Source organism: Myotis yumanensis, unplaced genomic scaffold (assembly GCF_028538775.1).
Source record: "Myotis yumanensis isolate MYYU_CA2020_CCGP unplaced genomic scaffold, mMyoYum1.0.hap1 SCAF_5, whole genome shotgun sequence".
In the NCBI taxonomy this organism is placed as follows: Eukaryota; Metazoa; Chordata; class Mammalia; order Chiroptera; family Vespertilionidae; genus Myotis; species Myotis yumanensis.
Window position 1 is genome coordinate 20,803,885 of NW_027223756.1, and position 18,220 is coordinate 20,822,104.

General features: G+C 56.7%; 1 protein-coding gene across 2 annotated transcripts in view; it reads right to left on the reverse strand.

Moving 5' to 3' along the window:
• NDST1 (N-deacetylase and N-sulfotransferase 1) overlaps window positions 1–17,780 on the reverse strand; it is a 57,406-nt gene extending 39,626 nt beyond the window's left edge. The window contains exons 1-2 of one of the 2 annotated variants that reach the window (XM_070414592.1): window positions 17,596–17,780; window positions 16,699–16,755 (exon numbers count right to left, since the gene is read on the reverse strand). The gene's annotated coding sequence lies outside the window, so the exon portion shown is untranslated. Of the gene's footprint in view, window positions 1–16,698; window positions 16,756–17,178; window positions 17,265–17,595 lie in introns of those variants that run through there. The other variant, XM_070414593.1, reaches the window with a different exon arrangement.
• Between the last annotated feature and the right edge of the window lie 440 nt (window positions 17,781–18,220).

Genomic DNA, 18,220 nt, shown 5'->3' on the forward strand with positions numbered 1-18,220 from the left:
GGACCCCCCCAACAGGCAGGGACCCCTGCCTGTAGGTACCTTCCACAGAAGAAGAGGAAGCATGTCCCTGGCCCTTATGCTTCTGGTTCCGCTCAGGAAAGGTGACAGCCAGGAGCAGAGGAGCCCTCGCTGGCAGCAAGCTTAACTGCTCGCAGTTCTGCCTGACCTCCTACGTGATCTTAAGCAAGGCCCTCCCCTGCTCCAGGCCTCAGTTTCCCCACCTGTCCTGAGAAGAGGCAGAAGAAAGGCTGATATTCTCAGGTGGGGTCAGCTGGTGGTCAAAGCAGCTGTGGCGTTGGCTTCTGGCCCTTCCCATGGCCCCGCCCTGCAGAGGAGGAAGCTGGTGACAGCCAGCGTGTCAGGTGCTAGAGCTGAGAAGGGCCTTACGAAGCCCAGAAAGAAGCGACCTGGCCACACAGGCAGCTGGAAAGGAGCCAGGCTCCTTCTCGGCAGTAAACATGTGAGAGCGTTCACCCGCCAGGGTTTTTGCCTTTTTAGCGACACCCAAAGCAACCTGCTAATGACAGAATTTGAGGCCTCAAGAGCAGAAATAGAGAAGAAAGGTGGTGCGCCTGCATGCATGAGGTTTGGGGATGGAGACGGGGCAGACTGTCCAAGGCCCCCTCCTGTCACCCCAGGAGGGGGGCCTATGATGCGGCCAGCCCCAGGTAAATCCTAGGCACCCCTGCAGGGATGAGCCGTCTTGGCCACCTCTTAACAAGTCACCTGAGGCCTGGTGGTGGCGGTGATGGGCAGACTGGCCCAGGGGGATACACCCCGACCAGGCTGCCTGCCAGACAGAACTGAAAGGCTCCAGGCCCTGTGGCCAGAGGGGAGGCAGCCAGGTTCTCAGGGGAACCAAGGAGGGAGAGAAAGCTTTGAGCTGCAGAAGCCCCTAATCTTCTGGAGGCCTGACCGGCATAACATGGGGCCTGCTGAGACCCAAGGCCCACATGAAAGGGGCCTCGTCCCTCCAGACTTGCTGGGGCTTGTCGCCATGACAAGAGCCCCTGCCAACACACCTCGGTGGCAAGGGGCTCAATATGCTCACACAGAGGCGCAGCTGGCAGGGAAGGGAGCGGGGGGGGGGGGGGGGGGGGCGGGGGGACAGGCGGGTCTCGCTTTCTCTGGAGCATAGGCAGCGAGAGCGCAGAGACACAGCAAACTGCGCCGGGTGACCTATATATCACAGGCTCCTTTTCAAGGGACCCAGGGGGTCTCAGTGAGACTCTTGAAGGTGCCTCACAGGTGTCCCCACACTCCCAAGGCTCAGGAGACCAGAGTTCTAGTCCTAGACCTCCAGGTGAGGCCAGTGAGGCAGCAGGCGCATGTTCAGGAGGTCCCCCCTCAGGTGCTGGTGTGCCCCTGCGCAATGCTGGGGGGAGCGCCACCTCCCAGCGCGCCTGAGTCAACACTCCTCCAAGTTGGCTCCGGGGGCCTCACCTGCCTCACCTAGTCCCAGCCTTGCCTGTGACCTCGGTGACCTCAGGGACCTCAGGCAAGCCTCGGCTCCTTCCTGGGCCTTCTTTGCTCACCTGTAAAATGGAATAATGCCAGATGGCTCCAAGGGCCCTCCTAATTCTAAGCTGGGAGATTCTGTAGGGATCAGAACTGACCTCCACAGCTCACCCCAGAAACAGGCACTATGACCCCCACTCCCCACTGTCCATAAATCCCTAAGTCACCACGCTCCAGGTGGACAACACTATATACAACGTCAGCTGTGTAACTGGATGCGGGGCCCTTTGCTAACTGCGTGGCTCCACTTCTGCGGGGCCTCATTTTACAAATGTGGAAACTGAGGCTCATGGCAGATAAGCAAGCTCAAGCTCCCAGCTGCGAAGTGCTGAGCTGAGATTCAAACTGGTGTCTGGCTTTCATCCCAGCATTCCATAACGTCAACCACAGATCACCCAGAACCCACAGGGCCTGGAGGATGCCATCAGGTCTTTGTACCTCCCACATGGAGGGCGCAATGCTGAGGCTAATGTGAAAGGCAGGCTGGTGGAGGCCGGGAGCAGGTGGGGACGGGAAGCCTGCGTGGGCGCTGGGCATTTGCAGGCTGACCAGCCTGCAGCCAAGCCAGCTGTCCACCGCTGTGGCTACAATGTCCTCGTCGCCACCAGCACACCACAGCCACTGCTGTGCCATTTTTAAATCGTTACACGGATGCCAAGCTTTTTCACAGACATTGCTTTGGCATCACATGACAACCTTATAGGAACTGAGCAGGGATTTCTTCTCTTTCTCATGTGAGGAAATTGGTGTTCCCAGCAGAGGAGTGACTTCCCAAAGAGCACACACCGAGGCAGTGCTTGAGAGTGAATTTGGAGTCTGCATCTCCCGCCTCCCCGTCCAGGGCTTTGTCTCCCCTCCATGCCCTTGACTTTTCAGTGTGACCAGCCTTGATGGCCCGATAACAAAGTGACCACTGTTGCGCTCACTCCGTGCAGGTTTTCATTTCTGCTACTGTTTTCATTTCATAGGTGGAGATGCTGAGACTCAGAAAGTGGAGCCTCTGGCCCCAGGTCACGAAGCTAGGAAGGGGCGGAGCTGGGATTTGAGGGGCGGAGCTGGGATTCCAGTGGAGGGTGGTCTGGCTGTGGGCCTGAGCTCAGCATCTCGGTGCGGCACTGCTCTGTCTGGGACTAGAGGGGCCAGGAGACCAGACACACTCAAAGAGTGTGCGTGCCTGGCAGGTTATGGCAAGATTATGATAATAGAAGGACAAACAAAGCTCTTGGAGAGCCCACTAGATGGAGGTTGTTATGAACATCTGGGCAGGAGGCCAGGAGTCTGAGCAAGGGACATGGGAACAGAGGGAGGTGACAGATAGGAGGGAGGCGGCCTTGTGAGACCTTGGTCAAGTGCCTTGCTCTCTCTCAATTTACCCAGCTGGTGCGAAAAGTCCCTGGAATATCTCCAGAGCCTCCTCCAACCCTAAAAACCCTTGGACCCTGGGAAAACAAGCAGTGCTTGGTGACAGCCTGGCTGTGCGCCCCGGGGGACTCTGAAATGTCCTTGGCCATCCTGGCACCGCTCAACTGCTGGGAAACAGGCTTGCTAAACACAGGGCCGGCCAGCATGCCTGGGCACCACTGAAGTGTGGGTCCTGAGGGGGCCACATTCCGCCGTTGTCAACCTTTCCACAGCTCCAGAGCAGCAAGCGCCACCCGGCCTGACTCACACAAGTGCCCAGTGGAATGGCACTCCAGGCCCGCCCTGTCCCGCTGGCCCTGTCCAGAGCCCTACATGCAACTCAATCCCCTCACTGTCACCCGTCCTTCAATGCCCCTCACTCAATTCGTAAGGTCAGCCCCTGGGATAGAGAGGCAAGGGGTCCTGTAGGAGACCTTGGGGAAAATGACCACCCCATCCCAAGGGACCTGGGCTAGGCAGACTCTTGGGTGGGGAAGGTCAGGAGAGTCCACTCTGACCGGCCCTCAGGTCTCACTCTGGCAGGTGAAAGGGGCTCAGCCGAGTCTCCACACTAACAGTTGCCCCCTCAACCCACATGTGAAACATGCTCCTACTCAATAACCTTCCATGGCTCCCACCACCCACCAGGCAAAACCCTTCAATCTGACTGGCTACACAGGCCACTGTTACCAACAGCCGGTGAACTGGGTGTTGTGTGTGACAGGGCCTTTGCTAAGCACTTTGTGCACATTGTCTCATTTAACCCTCACAGCGACTCTGAGACGCAGGTACTGAGGTTGGCCCATTTTTATAGATGGGAACATTGAGGTTCAGAGAGGTCATGTCTTTGGCAGAGAAAGGATCCAAACCCGTGTCTGGACTCTGGTTCTTGACCATGGTGCTGTGCGGCCTCCTCAAGTGCCCCTGCCACCCTCACGACCCCGGGGCCAGCTCAATGCTTCTATGTACAGGAGGGGAAACCAAGGCACAGAGGAAAAAGCTCTCTGTGTTGGCGGCAGAGTCAGGACAAGGCCTCCCCTTCCAGGGCTCCCTGCCCTCCACCCCAGGAGGAACTCCCACCCAGAGGCATGCCCGGCAGGAAGGCCCGGACCAACGCCACAGCAATGAGTCCTTAGGATCTGCCTCTTCCCTCTGTCCAGAGGAAGGGAAAAGCAGGAGGAGCTTTGCAAAGAGAGATCAGATCCTTGGGGCACAGGAGGGTCCCACTGGGTACCCTCACGGCCCCTGAGGAAATCACCCTTCAATAACAAGACGGGGCAGGCCCAGGACCAATTTCTCCAACCCCAGGGGGACCGCCAACCTCACACCTCTGACCTGAAATCTCCATTGTTCTCCCCAAACCTGCCTGTCCTGCAGCCTCCCTGTCTCAGTAAATGACAACACGGTCCTCAAGGCAGAAACCTTGCCATGGACACCCTCTTCCTCTCACACCCCACATCTAACCCAGTGGCTCACCCTGCAAAATCAAGCCACAAGTGGACTCCCCAACCGTCCCCACAATGAGGTCCTCCCTCATGGGAGTGACTGCAGCAGCCTCCTGGCCAGAGTCCCGCTTCCACCTGGTCTCCTCTCCACACGGTAGCTCACACGATCCCTCTCACACGTACGCTGAAACAAGTCACACCTCGGCCAGCCCCTCAGCCGAACTTCCCCTTTACTCTGACCCAACAGCTAAGTCCTCTGGATGGGCCGGGAGACCCTGCACACTCCCTTGGCCCATCTCCCACCAGGATGGCTCTTATTCTTCCTGCCCCGGCCACGCCAGCCTCCTTGCTGTTCCTCAAGCACACCCCGCACCCTTCTGCCTCGAAGTCTTTGCGATGCTCTTCCCCAGATACCCCATGGCTCCCGTCTCCCTCCTAGAGTCTACTGTCCCCTTACCAGAGGCTTCCCACGACCTGACACAGCAGAGCCACTCCCTGAAGTCACACTTTTTACCTCCCTTCCAGCCTTAGCTTTCTTGCAGGCACCTCTCACTACCTGATTAGTAGTTAGTGCTGGGCTAGTATTTGTTGCTTGTTGATTCTATCTCACCGCTACAATATCAGCCCCAAGCCTCGGTCTGTTTTGTTCAATGCTGCATCCCAGTGCCTAGAAAAGTGCCTGGAACAAAGCAGATGTTGAATGAGGGACTACTGCTTTCCTCATTTAAACACACCTTTCGGTTTCTGCAGGCCCCTGGAAGACCAGGGTCACCTGGGAGCCAATACAATACTCCACCAGTGCCAGCTGCAACCCAGAGGTTGTCACATGAACAGTGCGGGTCAAATCTAACAACTCGCTGCTTGGACCAGAACAGGACAATTACATTGGTCCCTGACCGATGCCTTTGCCCACTTTTGGCCACTAAAGGAGAACTTTCCAATCTGACAGCTGGGCCCACAGGGTGGCTCCAGGCACCAGCAGCGGCATGGGCCAGGCTGCCCTCCCTCCCAGCCCCCAGAGCTGCCGGGGTCCAGCATCTACAAAGACTTCCCCATCCTCCCAGCAAGAGGAGGCGGAGGAGGGAAGCCCAGGGCCACGCCTGCCCCTTTCCTGTTGTCAGCAGGACCATCAGAAGGAAGCTTTGTTCTCAGAATAAAGAGTGTGAAGCCCAGTGCCAGGCGGAAATGGGCACAGGCCCATAGCAACAGTTTAAGGAAAAATAAAAAAAGGGATGGAGGATGTCGGAGGGGTAATTTGCACACCCAACCGGTTTCTGCCTCTAGGGTGGCTGTGACATGGTGGCTTCACCTTTCCAGGCCCCAGCCTACAGGTCATCATAATCAGACAATTGTCCTCACTGAGTGATGAGGCACCAATCCTGCAGGGGGCGGTGGGGACAGAGGAGTATGGCCTTGCCTGGGTGTCAGAAGACCTGGAGTCCAGGTCTGACTTGCCGCGCACTCCCTCTGTGTACATCAGTTTACCCATCTGTAAATGGCTTGTCCAGTCTGCACTTGAAGCCTCAGTCTACCTGCCACAGGACCCACACAGCGGGGTGCCCTTCGAGTCTGAATCTTCCAGAGCAGGGAGGCTGTACCCCAGACTGAAGGAATCAAAGATGAGACAGAAATCTGCACACATTTTTTCAAGCTTCCCAGGTCTTCGTGTACCTAGAGCAATTGTGACCTCTCCGCTAAGACCTCTTCCAGGAGGAGACATCTTAGCTGGCCTCAAGGGATGCTTAGGATTTCAATTAAGAGTGAAATAAAGCTCAGATGGACAGACAGCTGGATAAAGGGCTGACGGTGAAAGCAGGAACTCTAGAAGGAGAATGAAATAGAGAAAGGCCCGAAGGGAAGGAGCAGGGGGTGGGGGGAGGGAGCCAGTCCAGTAAACTGAAATGACCCCACCTCCTCGTCCCCTCAGGATGCAAAGGACTGGCATCATGCCCCCTGAAGGCTGCGATCCCAGCCTCCCTTTTCCCCCCAACCCCTCCGAGCCCCAGGGAGCGCAGGGTGGGGACAGGTGCAGGCTCAGTGCTCCTCTCCTGGGTTATGCTGCAGGGGACACTTTCCGTGACTCTTTATCCGCAGCTTAAGAAGCTGTCTGGGTCAGTAGCTAAGCAGCCACAGCTTATGTGGGAGAGGATTCGAGGGCCACAGGGCAGGCGGATCCAGAGCCTCTATTAAATGGACCTTCACAGCTGGTGGGGAGCACCACTGCCACACCTTTATTCATAAAGGCAGCACTTATTATGCTTCTGCTGTGTACCTCACCCTGAGCCTGAGCACAGTGTTATGGGGGACACAGGACCCTCCATAACCCTCAAGGAGCCCACAGAGCAGACAGAAGAGGTACCACTACCACACGGAGAGAAAGCAGCCCATACCCTCAGGACAGGGTTGCCAACTCAGATGCCTAGAGGGCCAGAAAGGTCGTGGAAGTGTGTGAAGCGGCTGGTGGGGCTGGGCCAAGTGGAGTGTGTGTGCCTCCTCTCCAGGAGTGGCCACTGGAGAATGGCCGCTCGGAGTTATATGATCTTCCCATTTCTGAAGTAAAGCCAGAAGTTGGGATTTTGATGTAAAATTTCCTATTGTCAACTAGTTCAATTTTTGGCATGGGCCAAGCAAAATCTGCCTGGGGGGCGGATGTGGCCTGCCCGTTTGTGATCTCTGTTTTCTTAAAAGAGACAGGGAGCACGCCATGGAGGATGACTTCCCATGCTGGCCTGGGGCAGGCACTGCTGGGGAGGAAGTCGTGGGGAGGGGGTAGGTATACCTGCTGGAACCATAGGGACCATGGGTCCAGGCCCCCCTGCACCTACTGCCTGCCTTTCCCCCTACAAAGGAGTCCCTGTCTCCATTCCCAAAGCAGGCACAAAGGCATCAGCTCTGTCTGTCCCCAGGTGGTAGGAGGAGGGGCCACCTGCCCAGCAAACCTCCAGACTAAATCAATTGGTGGCAAAATAGCACAGGTTCGATTTCATCCCTGGAGCTTGAAGAACAGGTCTGCTAATGCAACAGCTCCATTGGAGGGAAGGGAGAGGAAGAGACAATGGGGACAAAGCGAGGTTGAGAAGGGAGTCCTGCCTGGCCAGGCGGCTGGTTACATAACCCTCCTTCAGGACAAAGCCATGGGTTCAAGGCACGGAGTGGGGAGCCGGACTAGGGAGTCCCAGAATGCAGAGGGAGTCTCCCTCCTCCCCCGTCCACCCCTCTCTCCGACCTTGCCCTGCAGTTCCTAGAGAGCCCACCTCAGAATGCAGAGCCGGAGATGGAGACTAAGACCCCAGGAAAAGGCACTTAACAGGATTGCACAGCAAATTAGCAAGTCTATCACGGCATAACTGTGCTTATTATTCCCATTTAGCAGACAGGGAAACTGAAGCACAGACACAACTCACCCGAGGGCATGCAGCTTGCAGGGAAGGTGCTGGCTTGGAACCCAACAGTGGCCTCCGAGACCACACTGCACCATGGTGCTGCACTGCCACCAGGCTGCTTGCTATGAGAACCACACAGCCTCTTCGGCAGCCTCCTCAAGCCTGCGGCAGGCACACGACCCCTGCCCTCCTGTCAGCACTCCGGGGGAGGTCCAAGTCCTCTAACAACCTGACGAAACCTACAGGTGCCGCAGAAGAAGAATGCACAGAAATGCCTCCCAGTGTTCACGTGGTTTCAGGGGCTCACAGATCTCTGCATCGGTGAAATGGATGGGTCAAGATCCTAAGACACACAGGATCAAGAGATGGGAGGCGGCTGAGGGGAGGGACTCCCTCAAATCCTCTGGACCTCCCTCATAGTAAACTTGGAGCCCAAACGCACAGCTGCTTAAATCCACAGACGTGAGCACAAACCAGTGCTCAGGGCCAACTCATCCCTTCAGGACGGGGAGAACTGAATGAATCATGACACACAATAGCCCTTGCCTGGCACCCACTAGGTGTGACTCAGCTCCCAGCTGCTGGGCAGGCGGTGCACAGCTGGGCCCCAGCATCTGGAGGAGGTGGCATCACCCTGTGAACCATCCAGCCTCCTCCCCTCCATGCAAGTCACCATCTAGTGGGCCCACCACACTGCGGGCCAGACCTGGCCTTTTCCCGACCCAGCAGCTCTGCATGTCTCCAAGGGGGACCCCTGTATAGCCCCTGCACAGCCTCCATGCCGGGGTCCTCAGAGAAGTAAGCCAAGACAACAGCCTCTTACAAGACACCGGAAGAGCCCTGACTGGTTTGGCTCAGTGAATAGAGTGTCAGCCTGCGGACTGAAGGGTCCCAGGTTAGATTCCAGTCAAGGGCATGTACCTTGGTTGCAGACACATGATCAGATGTTTCTCTCTTATCGATGTTTCTGACTCTCTATCCCTCTCCCTTCCACTCTGTAAAAAATCAATAAAATATATTAAAAAAAAAAAAAAAAGACACCAGAAGACCCAGGCTCTAGTCCCAAGTCTTCCACGCCCTTACTGTTTGACCTCAAGCAGGCCCCTCCCGCCTCTGAGAGCCTCAGTTCCACCAACTGCACAATGGGGAGATGTCCCTGTCAAGTCCTTCCCAGCTCCAGAGCCTGAGTCTAGAAACAGCCCAACAAACTTCACGGAGCCCTGGGATCTTGCTCTGGGAAGTTACATAAACATCCTCCAGAAAAACAAAAGTCAAACTTAAAGACTCTACTTTTTTTTTTTTTTTTTATATCAAGAAGCCCTTTTTATAGTCCAACTTCCCCCTTCCTACTTCCATTGTTCCAAATATCCTCTGAGGACCGAGAAAATACATTTGGTTTCCGTCTGGGGTTTGGGCTTCTTGGCGCTCTTCCTCTTGGACGCTGCCCCACCCCTCCTTGGCAGCTTTCTCCCCAGCACACACCCATCTCTGCCCCCCAAGCATTGCTCTGGGCCACCCTGAGGGCTCTGGCTACCCAGCCTGCCAAAGATGGGGGGTGGGGAGCAGGGGCAGTTTTGGGGAAACAAACCCTTCTCTGGTCTGAGCTCTGGTCCCAATCCGACACCGTGTGTGGGCCTGTGTGGGTGAGTCCCTGCTCCTCCCTGGGCCTCAGTTTCCCGCTAGGAAATGAAGGGGAACATTGTGTCAGGAAAGCCCTTGGGCTCCTGGGCAGTACCTTGGGGATACTGAGGCAGGAAAGAACAGCAGGGTAGACAGCGGGCTCTGATCTTCACCCCACACTCTTCCTGCTAGAACCAGAGATCTACTTTTTCCTCTTATTTTACCTCCTGCCCTCAGTGTGGGGCCTGGAGCCCAGCACTGAGCCTCTCTGTGCTCAGATGGCCCATCCATAAGACAGGAAGAGTGACAGTGCCTACACAGGCCCCAACCTGGAGGCTTGAGCCCTAACCACCCCAACCCAATCCGCCAAGCCCGATTCACCCATTTGGTAGAATGTATACGCCTGTCTCTTTAGAAAAGCAATCTAACTTGTGCCTACTACACAAACACTCCAGGACAATCCCCACTGCCCTTTTCCCAATGAGATCATGCTTCTAAGCACCCCTACAGAATCCTATAGAATTCCTAGACCTACCACCCGATGGCTATATGGCCTCAGTATTTTCATCTACAAATGGGGACAATACTAGTGCCTGCTTTATAGGATTATCCTGGGGATTACTCCAGATACGATTACATGGAAGTGCCTAACAAGCACTGATAAGCTCCCAGTAAATGTGAGTGGCAATTATACGATCATCATCACTGAAATTATTGAGACGCTTAAAACCACTGGATCGGTGACAGCTAAGGCCCCTTGGCCCTCTCATCTGGCCACTGTAACCACACACACATGTCCACTCCTCACACCCCCGCCCCCAGCACCCAGCCGTGTCTGAAGCAGGACCCACACTCTGTCCAACCAGCTCTGGCCCCAGCCCCAGAACACGGCCAGCTAGTTCCTGGCATCTATCCTTGCTACTCACAAAACACACCCCACTTTCAAATCCCCCAACCCTGCCTTCCTCACGTGGCCCTAGCACTGTCTCTGGTAATCCCGTTGGGGTTCAGCTGAACCCCATCATTGCATCACAAGATTGTTTGCTGGGGTCAGAAAGCTCTTACAAGATGGTGGCTCCTTGAAGACAGAGTATCGAGAAACGGGGCTTTCCTCTGGCTCCCCTACATTTGCTAGGTGTCTGAATATGTTGACAGCCCAAGGAGAGAAGCATCAAATTTTTTAAAGTAACTAACCAGTGTTTCTCAAACTTTAGCCCGCATCAGAATTGCCTGGAGGTCTTAAAACAGGCTGCTGATCCTGGTTCTCCCCCTCTCTCACTCCTCACCTGTTTCTGATTCAGTAGGTCTGGGTGGGGCTAGATAATTTGCATTTCTAACAAGTTTCCAGGTAATGCTGATGCAACTGGTCCAGAGACCAACTTTGAGAACCACTAACTTAACCTGCAGGTGAATCAGGGAGAGCTTCCGTAAAAGAGGTGATGCTGACACTCCCATAAGAGCAGGAGCTGGGGGGGGGGGGGGGGGGGGCAGGGGGGGGTTAATGGGGGGGAATGAGGACACATTTGTAATTCCTTAACTAATAAAGAATTTAAAGATTTTTTAAAAAAAAAGAGCAGGAGCTGCCCATATGTAAGGAGGAGAGGAGGAGAAGCTGGGCAGAGGGTACAGCATGAGTGAGGCCCGGATGACGACATTCATTTCTTCGCACCTGGCCTCTGCCTGGGCAGGTAGGGTAAACCAGAGGTGGCCGCAGCTGCGCAATGACTACAGCAAACCTTCACCGACCGCCACCCTGGACCTGCCCGGACAGGCCGATCCTTGGCTGGCCTAGGGGTGATGAGAATCCACGCCCCGCTTCGTGGAGCCAGCAGACCTCAGGTCTGAACCAGGCCAGAGTCTCCACCACATCCCAACCACGTGAGCACCAGGATTCTGCCCCACACCTCCAGACAACCTGCCATCCTGGCTAGCTCTGCTGGTTCGCTTCCTCATTTCTGGTGCCTCCTCTGGCCAGAGTAGCCCCTCAGAAAGCAGCAGACCTTGACAGTAATCAGGCTGAGCTGTGCCCCTCGCTAAGACTTAGCTATCACATCTGCTAAAGGAGATGACACCGTGCCTATCTCCTACTGCTGTTGGAGGGAGGGTAAAGAGAGATCCTCAGTCAATAACAACATCATCAGTATAACAATCACCATAACTCAGCACCTTCCTGAATTATCTCCCTAAATGCTGTGAAAGGGGGACAATTATGGTCCCCTTTGTACTCTGAAGAAACTAAACAGCTTGCCCCATGTCCCTCAAGTAGGAAGTGGCCCAGCAGGGATTTGAACCCAGACTGTCTAGCCCCAGAGCCTAGTTCCCAGCCTCTGCTGTCTGTGTCCTAGACCCGGCCTAGGTCACCTTTCCCTGCCACCATCCTCTCCCGCTTCCTAGGGCACCGGGAGACTGGGCAGGAGGCCTCTGGAGGCTCCAGGCCTTAGTGCACATAGTCCGGGCCTTGGGTCCCTGGCTTGAGGGCAGCCCAGCGCCTGCCAGCCAGGTCATCTTCTTTGGCACACTGTTTGAGATACCGTTCAACATGGCCTCCAGTCTGGGCTTACAGAACTTGAGCACCTTATCCTGAATGAAAGGAGAGAAGAGGAAAAACAGGTGTGACAAAGAGCGGAAATCCTGCCAGGCTTCCGGAATAAGGCCAGCAGCTCCCATACCTGAGGCAGATTGCCCCATCTCTCTGGCCTCAGTTTCATCACCCGAACAAGCCTTGAGACAGAAAGTTCAGGAACTCAAACTCCCGGGAGCCTTCTCTTCATCTCAAAAGAACAGATCGCTTCCCAGATGTAAACAAACAATAATAACAACAACCACTGTTATCTTTAACAGTTCCTACTTACTGGGCCCTTACTGTGATCTGCTCAACCTCCCTAGCAAAGTAGTATTCTTTTCTTACTCTCCTCCTCCTGCAATTGAGCACACTGATGCCAAGAGAGATTTGGGTAACTTGCTCTGGATCCCACAGCCAATGGTGCCCCAGCCGGGGCACACTTAGCCATCACTTGAAAGTCCCAGGACTTTCTATTCCACTCTGCAATGCTGCCCACCTCTGCTGGGGCAGAAATGGGCCACACACAGCCCCTGTTTCTGGGCATGGAGCCTAGGGAAGATGAGACATGTTCCTAAGGAACCAAAATTCAAAGCCAGGTGTGTGAAGGGCCCATGAGAGGGCCAGATAACAGGTTCTGCACATATAAAGCAGGGAGTGGGCAATGCCAGCTCTGCAGAATTAGGGATGACTGCATGTAGAGGTGACACTGGAGCTGGGCACTGGTGAGAAGGATTTGGGGGGTTGAGGGGAAGCAATGAGGCTGCAGCATCCCCGCTATTAGTAGGGATGTGGAGGTGTAGCAAGAAAAAGGGAGCACAGAGGGAGGGAGAAGAGGCAGCCAATGGGAGACAGGGCACTACCTAGCCAGCCACCTTGCCTTCCAGTAAATACATGTTCATTTGTGATACACATTTTAAAATTCAATAACTCCGATCTGTATCTAAAAATAAAACAGGTAGTAATAAAAAGGGCCAGGAAGCAACTTAACACAAACTATCCTCCATCTAGAAGAGAGCTTCATCCCCAATTTGACTCCTTTGGTGACAGACTAGCCTTGAGGCCACATGGTCCAAGACAATCATGTCTGCCCCTTCCACCCAGCTCCAAACCTCCCAAGATCAGCAGAGCCTGATTTAGCCTCTGCTGCAGGGAAGGGAGGGATTACCCTGTCCCCCACCCCTCCCACTCCTCACGTTCAAACCTGCCAGGCCTTTCCTCTAACCCCTGCTGATTCAGCCTGATTCATGATGCAGCCTTATTTCCTCATATTTGAGGAAAGAGAAATTGAACCCATTTCATAGATTGGGAAATGAAAGAAAAAGGTTCAGTCCTCTGTGAAACCAGTCTCCACCAGCACAGGCTCCTGTGACTGATCCACACATCCTGAGATGCCTCTAGAAGGTAGGCTGGGCTGAGTATATTCCACGGGGCAAAGACTCTCCTAGGCGGAGCCCTGCAGGCCTGGCATTTATGAGGAACATCCTGAGATGTACAAGAAGGGGCAGTTCTGAAAAGCTATGAGAAAAGCAGGGTGGAAGTGGGCCAAGCACCACCCCCCCATGCTAATATTCTTGGGTAGACTGGGAACTGAAAGAGGTCACCCAGGCCTGACCCTCCTGGTACATGCTTCCTGCAGCCTCTCCAACTCTCCAGCTTCTCTGCAGACCTTCGGGGATGGGGATCTATCTCCTCACCAAGGAGCTTATTCCCATTAGCTTCCCTGTCACTCCTGATGCTGTCTGTGCCCCCAGGAGCCGCACAAGACAAGACTACGCCCTCTGCACACAGAGAGCCCTGCAGGGACTTGAAAGCAGCAACACTGCCACGTAATGGTCCTTCCCCAAATCTTAGACCACCTGTGATGACCCCAGTCCCCAAGGCAGCTACAAGGTCCTGCAGCCTCCCCTCCTTCCCTCTCAGTTCCATAGCTCGAGTCACACCTGGCCATCTCTCTGCTGGACCAGCATTTCTGAGCTGGTTTCCACCCAGCCAGTCTTGCCACCATCTTTGGCCAAATGACCTGAGAGGAGCAGCACAATAGAACAGAAACAGTTCAGGCCTGTGTTCAAATATAGCTCTGCGATCCCTCTGAGCCTCCATTTCCCCATGTGAAAACGGGGCAGGGGTGGGGGTGGCCGCCAGCAGCAGCTCCTTTGAAGGGGTATTGTGAGATTTCAATGGGGCGTCTGTAAGAAGCCTGGCACAAGGCACCGCAACAGGCATCGACTCAACGAGCTGCTTACAACCCTCTGTCCTCCCCACCGGCTTCAGGATAAAATCCAAACTCCGTGGCACACTGCAAGCTACCCGCCCCGATCTTATCTCCCACTGCCCCGTTCCCAGTCTGCGCCTCACCAACGCTTCCTCCCCCAGGAAGCTCTGTGGACAGACATCAGCAGCGAAGGAGCTTTCCCCTCCACTGACCTTACAAAGCCCATCCATCACTGATCACCTTCGCCATCACTTGATCCTTGTCCTCCCTCCCCCATCAGATCGGCAGCCTCTCCAGTCAGGAGCCAGCAGCACCTTTTGCTCATTTCATGTCTCCATCACCCTTGTCCACAGACTTTTCCCACAGCTATTTAAGAAGCTACTCTAACTTTCCATTTCAAGTAAAGAATGTCCAACTCTTCCAAACAGTCCAGGTATTTCCAGCCATACCCCAAAGCAAATTCCAACCTCTGTCCCGTCTTAGGGACTTTCAGGCCTGGTTTTAGTCCCAAAGTATGACAGATGGGTCAACAGCCCAGGGCAGAGGGAGGCCAGAGGCCATTTCTAAGTTTTCTCCGGTGACTTGCTCAGGTGCAGAGTTTCCCAGTTGGCCCCTAGGCCAACCCCGGCCTATGATTTCTTACTTCTGCTCACATCTTGATCTTGTGATTGCAAAACTGTTTCGTGCATGCCCCCTTGTTGACGGGAGGCCAGCTCTCCATCTTTTCTTGCTTGCTGGCTCCCTCCCTTCACCTTCTGATTATCCAAGAGGCCTCTCTCCCCCTGCTCTGATCATGATGACAGGAAAGTCTGACCACATGCCAAGGGTCATCCCCATCGCTCGGGACTCCCTTCAGCCTTCTGGCCCCTCTACCCATTTCCCTGAGTTTCTGAATCCCCTCAAAGTCTAGCGAGTAGTGGACATTCCAGTGGCATTCCTACAACTGAAGGTGAACTGTCCACCCCAGAGGGCCCCTATTCTCAGGACCCAGGAAACGCCTACGGGCCCTGCAAGTCCAAGACACGGTGCTGGACCTGCCCTCGGAGCAGTTAGAACAGCAATGCACAAACTTCCATCTTCCAAGAACTTCTTTCGTTATCTACCCCCCTCCATTGTTTTAGGATGTCATTTATGAACAATTTGCTTTCCATTTTTTAAGAAATTACTCAAAGCCCCCAATCAAAGCCCAATCAGCAATCATGAGATGGTACCCCCTGCACAGGGCACTAAAGCCAGTGGAAGTCGGGGCCACCCCACTAATTCACTTACAGGATATTTAATGAGGACCCGCCATGTGTCCTAGGCTCAAAAACGCATACATGCGTGCATTTTCCACAAGGATTCTGCAGTCCTGACGCTGGCTCAAAGTCCACTCCTCATTACTATCCTCAAGGACCTTTGGGGCTGGGGTACCTAGAGCAGCCCATCAGCTTAGCACTGAGGACTGCTGATGAGTCACACATGAGGATGCTGAGATGTCAGTGCCTTGGCCTTAGAGCTCTCATCACCCCCAGGGCTTTAATTCTGGGCCCCACCTCTGCCCCCTGCTGATCTGAAAGTGACCTGGTCTAATGGAGATGAAAGCCACTGCACTCCCCTGGGTGCTGGGGAGAGGTCTGTTGACAAAGCCACCAGCTGTCCCCAGCCAAAGCCAGGGAGACGGGCTCCTCCCTGCACCACCCGAACTGGGAGAGAGTTCCTGCCAGGGATCCAGGCAGCAACAGAAACTGGACCATCACGGAGCTCCAGGCCCAGGCTCCAACTGAGTTCCCCTCCTGCTCCAGCTGCCACAGCAAGAGCCAGGGCAAAAGACCTCACCGGCACCAGTATCGCCAGAAGGAGCATCACTTGGGGGTAGGGGGAGTGGGGAGAGGGAGCAGGTGTCCTCACAATTCCAACTGAAAATGAAACTGTGAACTCAGTCATAGCAGGACCTTATAGAGCCCTGTTAGCTGAGACTCGGGCTGGGGGAGGGGAGTCAAATCCAAGTTCCACTACTTCCCACCTACTTGACCTGTGCCATTCTGTGCCTCAGTTTCCCCCTCTGTAACATGTGGTTAATAGTCATGTCAAAGAATTAAATGAGATCACATATGTAAGTCAATTAGCCCCCTGTCTGGCCCATGCAATAAGTACTTGTTGAATATAAACAAGCCACTGTTTACTGAGGCCCCACAGGTTCTTACTTCATCCTTATTCTGGCAGATACTATCTTTTGCCCATACCACAGGTGAGGAAACTGAGGCTAGGAGCAGGTAAGGAACCAGCCCAAGATCACACAGCTGGAAAGTGACAGACACCCAGGTCAGTCTGAACCCCAGACCAGGGGCCAATATTACCCCAGGCCATTCCAAATGGGTTTTTTTTTCCGGGGGGGGGGGGGAGGGGGGGAAGACCAGCACAGGGGCGTGACTGGAGTGTATCTCCTCACCCTGGCATGGCTCCTGGCTGACCCAGGTGCTCACATCTGGGGAACAGCCAGGAGGCCAGCCCCCAGATTGCCCGCCGGCCCCAGAACCCACGTGTCCCACGCGTCCACGGGCGCCCCCTCCTCACCTGGTCCCCGGGGGTGAACGGGCAGCGTCCAGACGGGTGCTCCTGGCTCCTGGGAACCTAGGGAAGAGGGGAGCTGCAGACCGGGCCGCTCGCTCGCAGCCCGGAGAAAACCGGTCGGGCTGCCTTCCCCTTCCTGAAGCGGGGACCCGGCCCCGCACCCCCTCCCTCGCCAGACAAAAGTTTCCCCTGTTCGGGAGAAGGGGAGGGGGAGGGGGCATTCCTCGTGAGTGACATTATGCGTGACCTACAGCTGCCGCGCTGCCCTCCGCGCACCCCGGCCGGCCCCGGCCCCGCGCGGCCCCCCACCCTTTGTCCTCCCGCCCCGCGCGCGGGGCCCGCAGCCCCGCCGGCCCGCCCGGCGCCCGCCCGCCCCAAACTCGCCGCGGGGCCGCTGGGGCGCCGCGCGGCCTGCACGCCCGGCTCGGGCCCCGCCGGCTGGGCGACTGGGGACCGGCCGGTTCCGGCCTCCGGGCCTCTTACCTGCCGCGGCGGGGCGCTACCCGGGGAAGGGGGCGCTCCGGGCGAGCCGCCGGACGCCGGGGTCCCCCGGCATGGCGAGCGCTGCCGGGATCGGCCCGGCGGGTTAACCCCTTCGCGGCCGCCGCCGCCGCCGCCGCTCCCGCCCGCGCCCCCGCCCCGCGCCGCCGCCGCCCCGCCTCCGCTCGCTCTCCTCCCTCCCCTCCCGCCGGCTCCCAGCCCCCATCCCGGCCCCCCGAACGGCACGGGGGCCGCGCACAGCCGCCCCTCCTCCCGCGGCCGCGAGGCGGGGGTCCCCCTGAAGACGAAAAGTTGGGGTGCTCTCTCTCGCCCCCCACGGACCCGCGGAGCACTGACCGGCGAGCCCGCGCGCCAGGGCCCACAGCCCGCGCCCCCTTTCCGCCCCGGCCCGGCGCCCACCTTCCCGAGCCGCGGCGTGAAACGGGCTCGATCCGTGACGGAGCGGGGAGCCGGCAAAGACCGGCTCCGGGGCCGGCGGCGGGAGTGCGGCGAGCGCCCGGGGCGGGGGCGGGCGGGACCCCGCGCTGCTCTCGGGGCTGGATTCTCGGTTTCCACCCGGATTCTCCCTCGGCTCTCCCGGCCGATTCGGTGCTGCTCGGCGACCACGTGACGCGGCTGCCTTTGACCCCGGGCTCGGAGCGGGTAGGGGGCGGGGGCCGGGGGGTGTCGGATGCGGCACCCACGAGGGCTGGGGGCGGCTGCCCGGCGCCCCGGGGGCGGTGGCCCCGAGGAGACAAAGCCGGGGGAGACCAACAAGTGATTCGGGGTCAAAGGGAGAACAGCGCTTGGGGGTCGGAGATGCTTCAGCGAGAACCTGGGAGACAAAGACCCGCGTCCGCCGCGCCTCCGAGGGCCCCGGGAGAGCGAGGGGCCTCGGCTCCGCAGCCTCCGGGCCTCGGACCACCGCGCTGGGCCTCGGCTCAGGCGCCCCGACATCCAAGTCTCCGCTGGAGTGACCTCCTGGCAGGCCTTCCATCCCCCCTCCGCCCCCCCCCCCCCTCCGCTTCCCACCTTTGCCCTGACT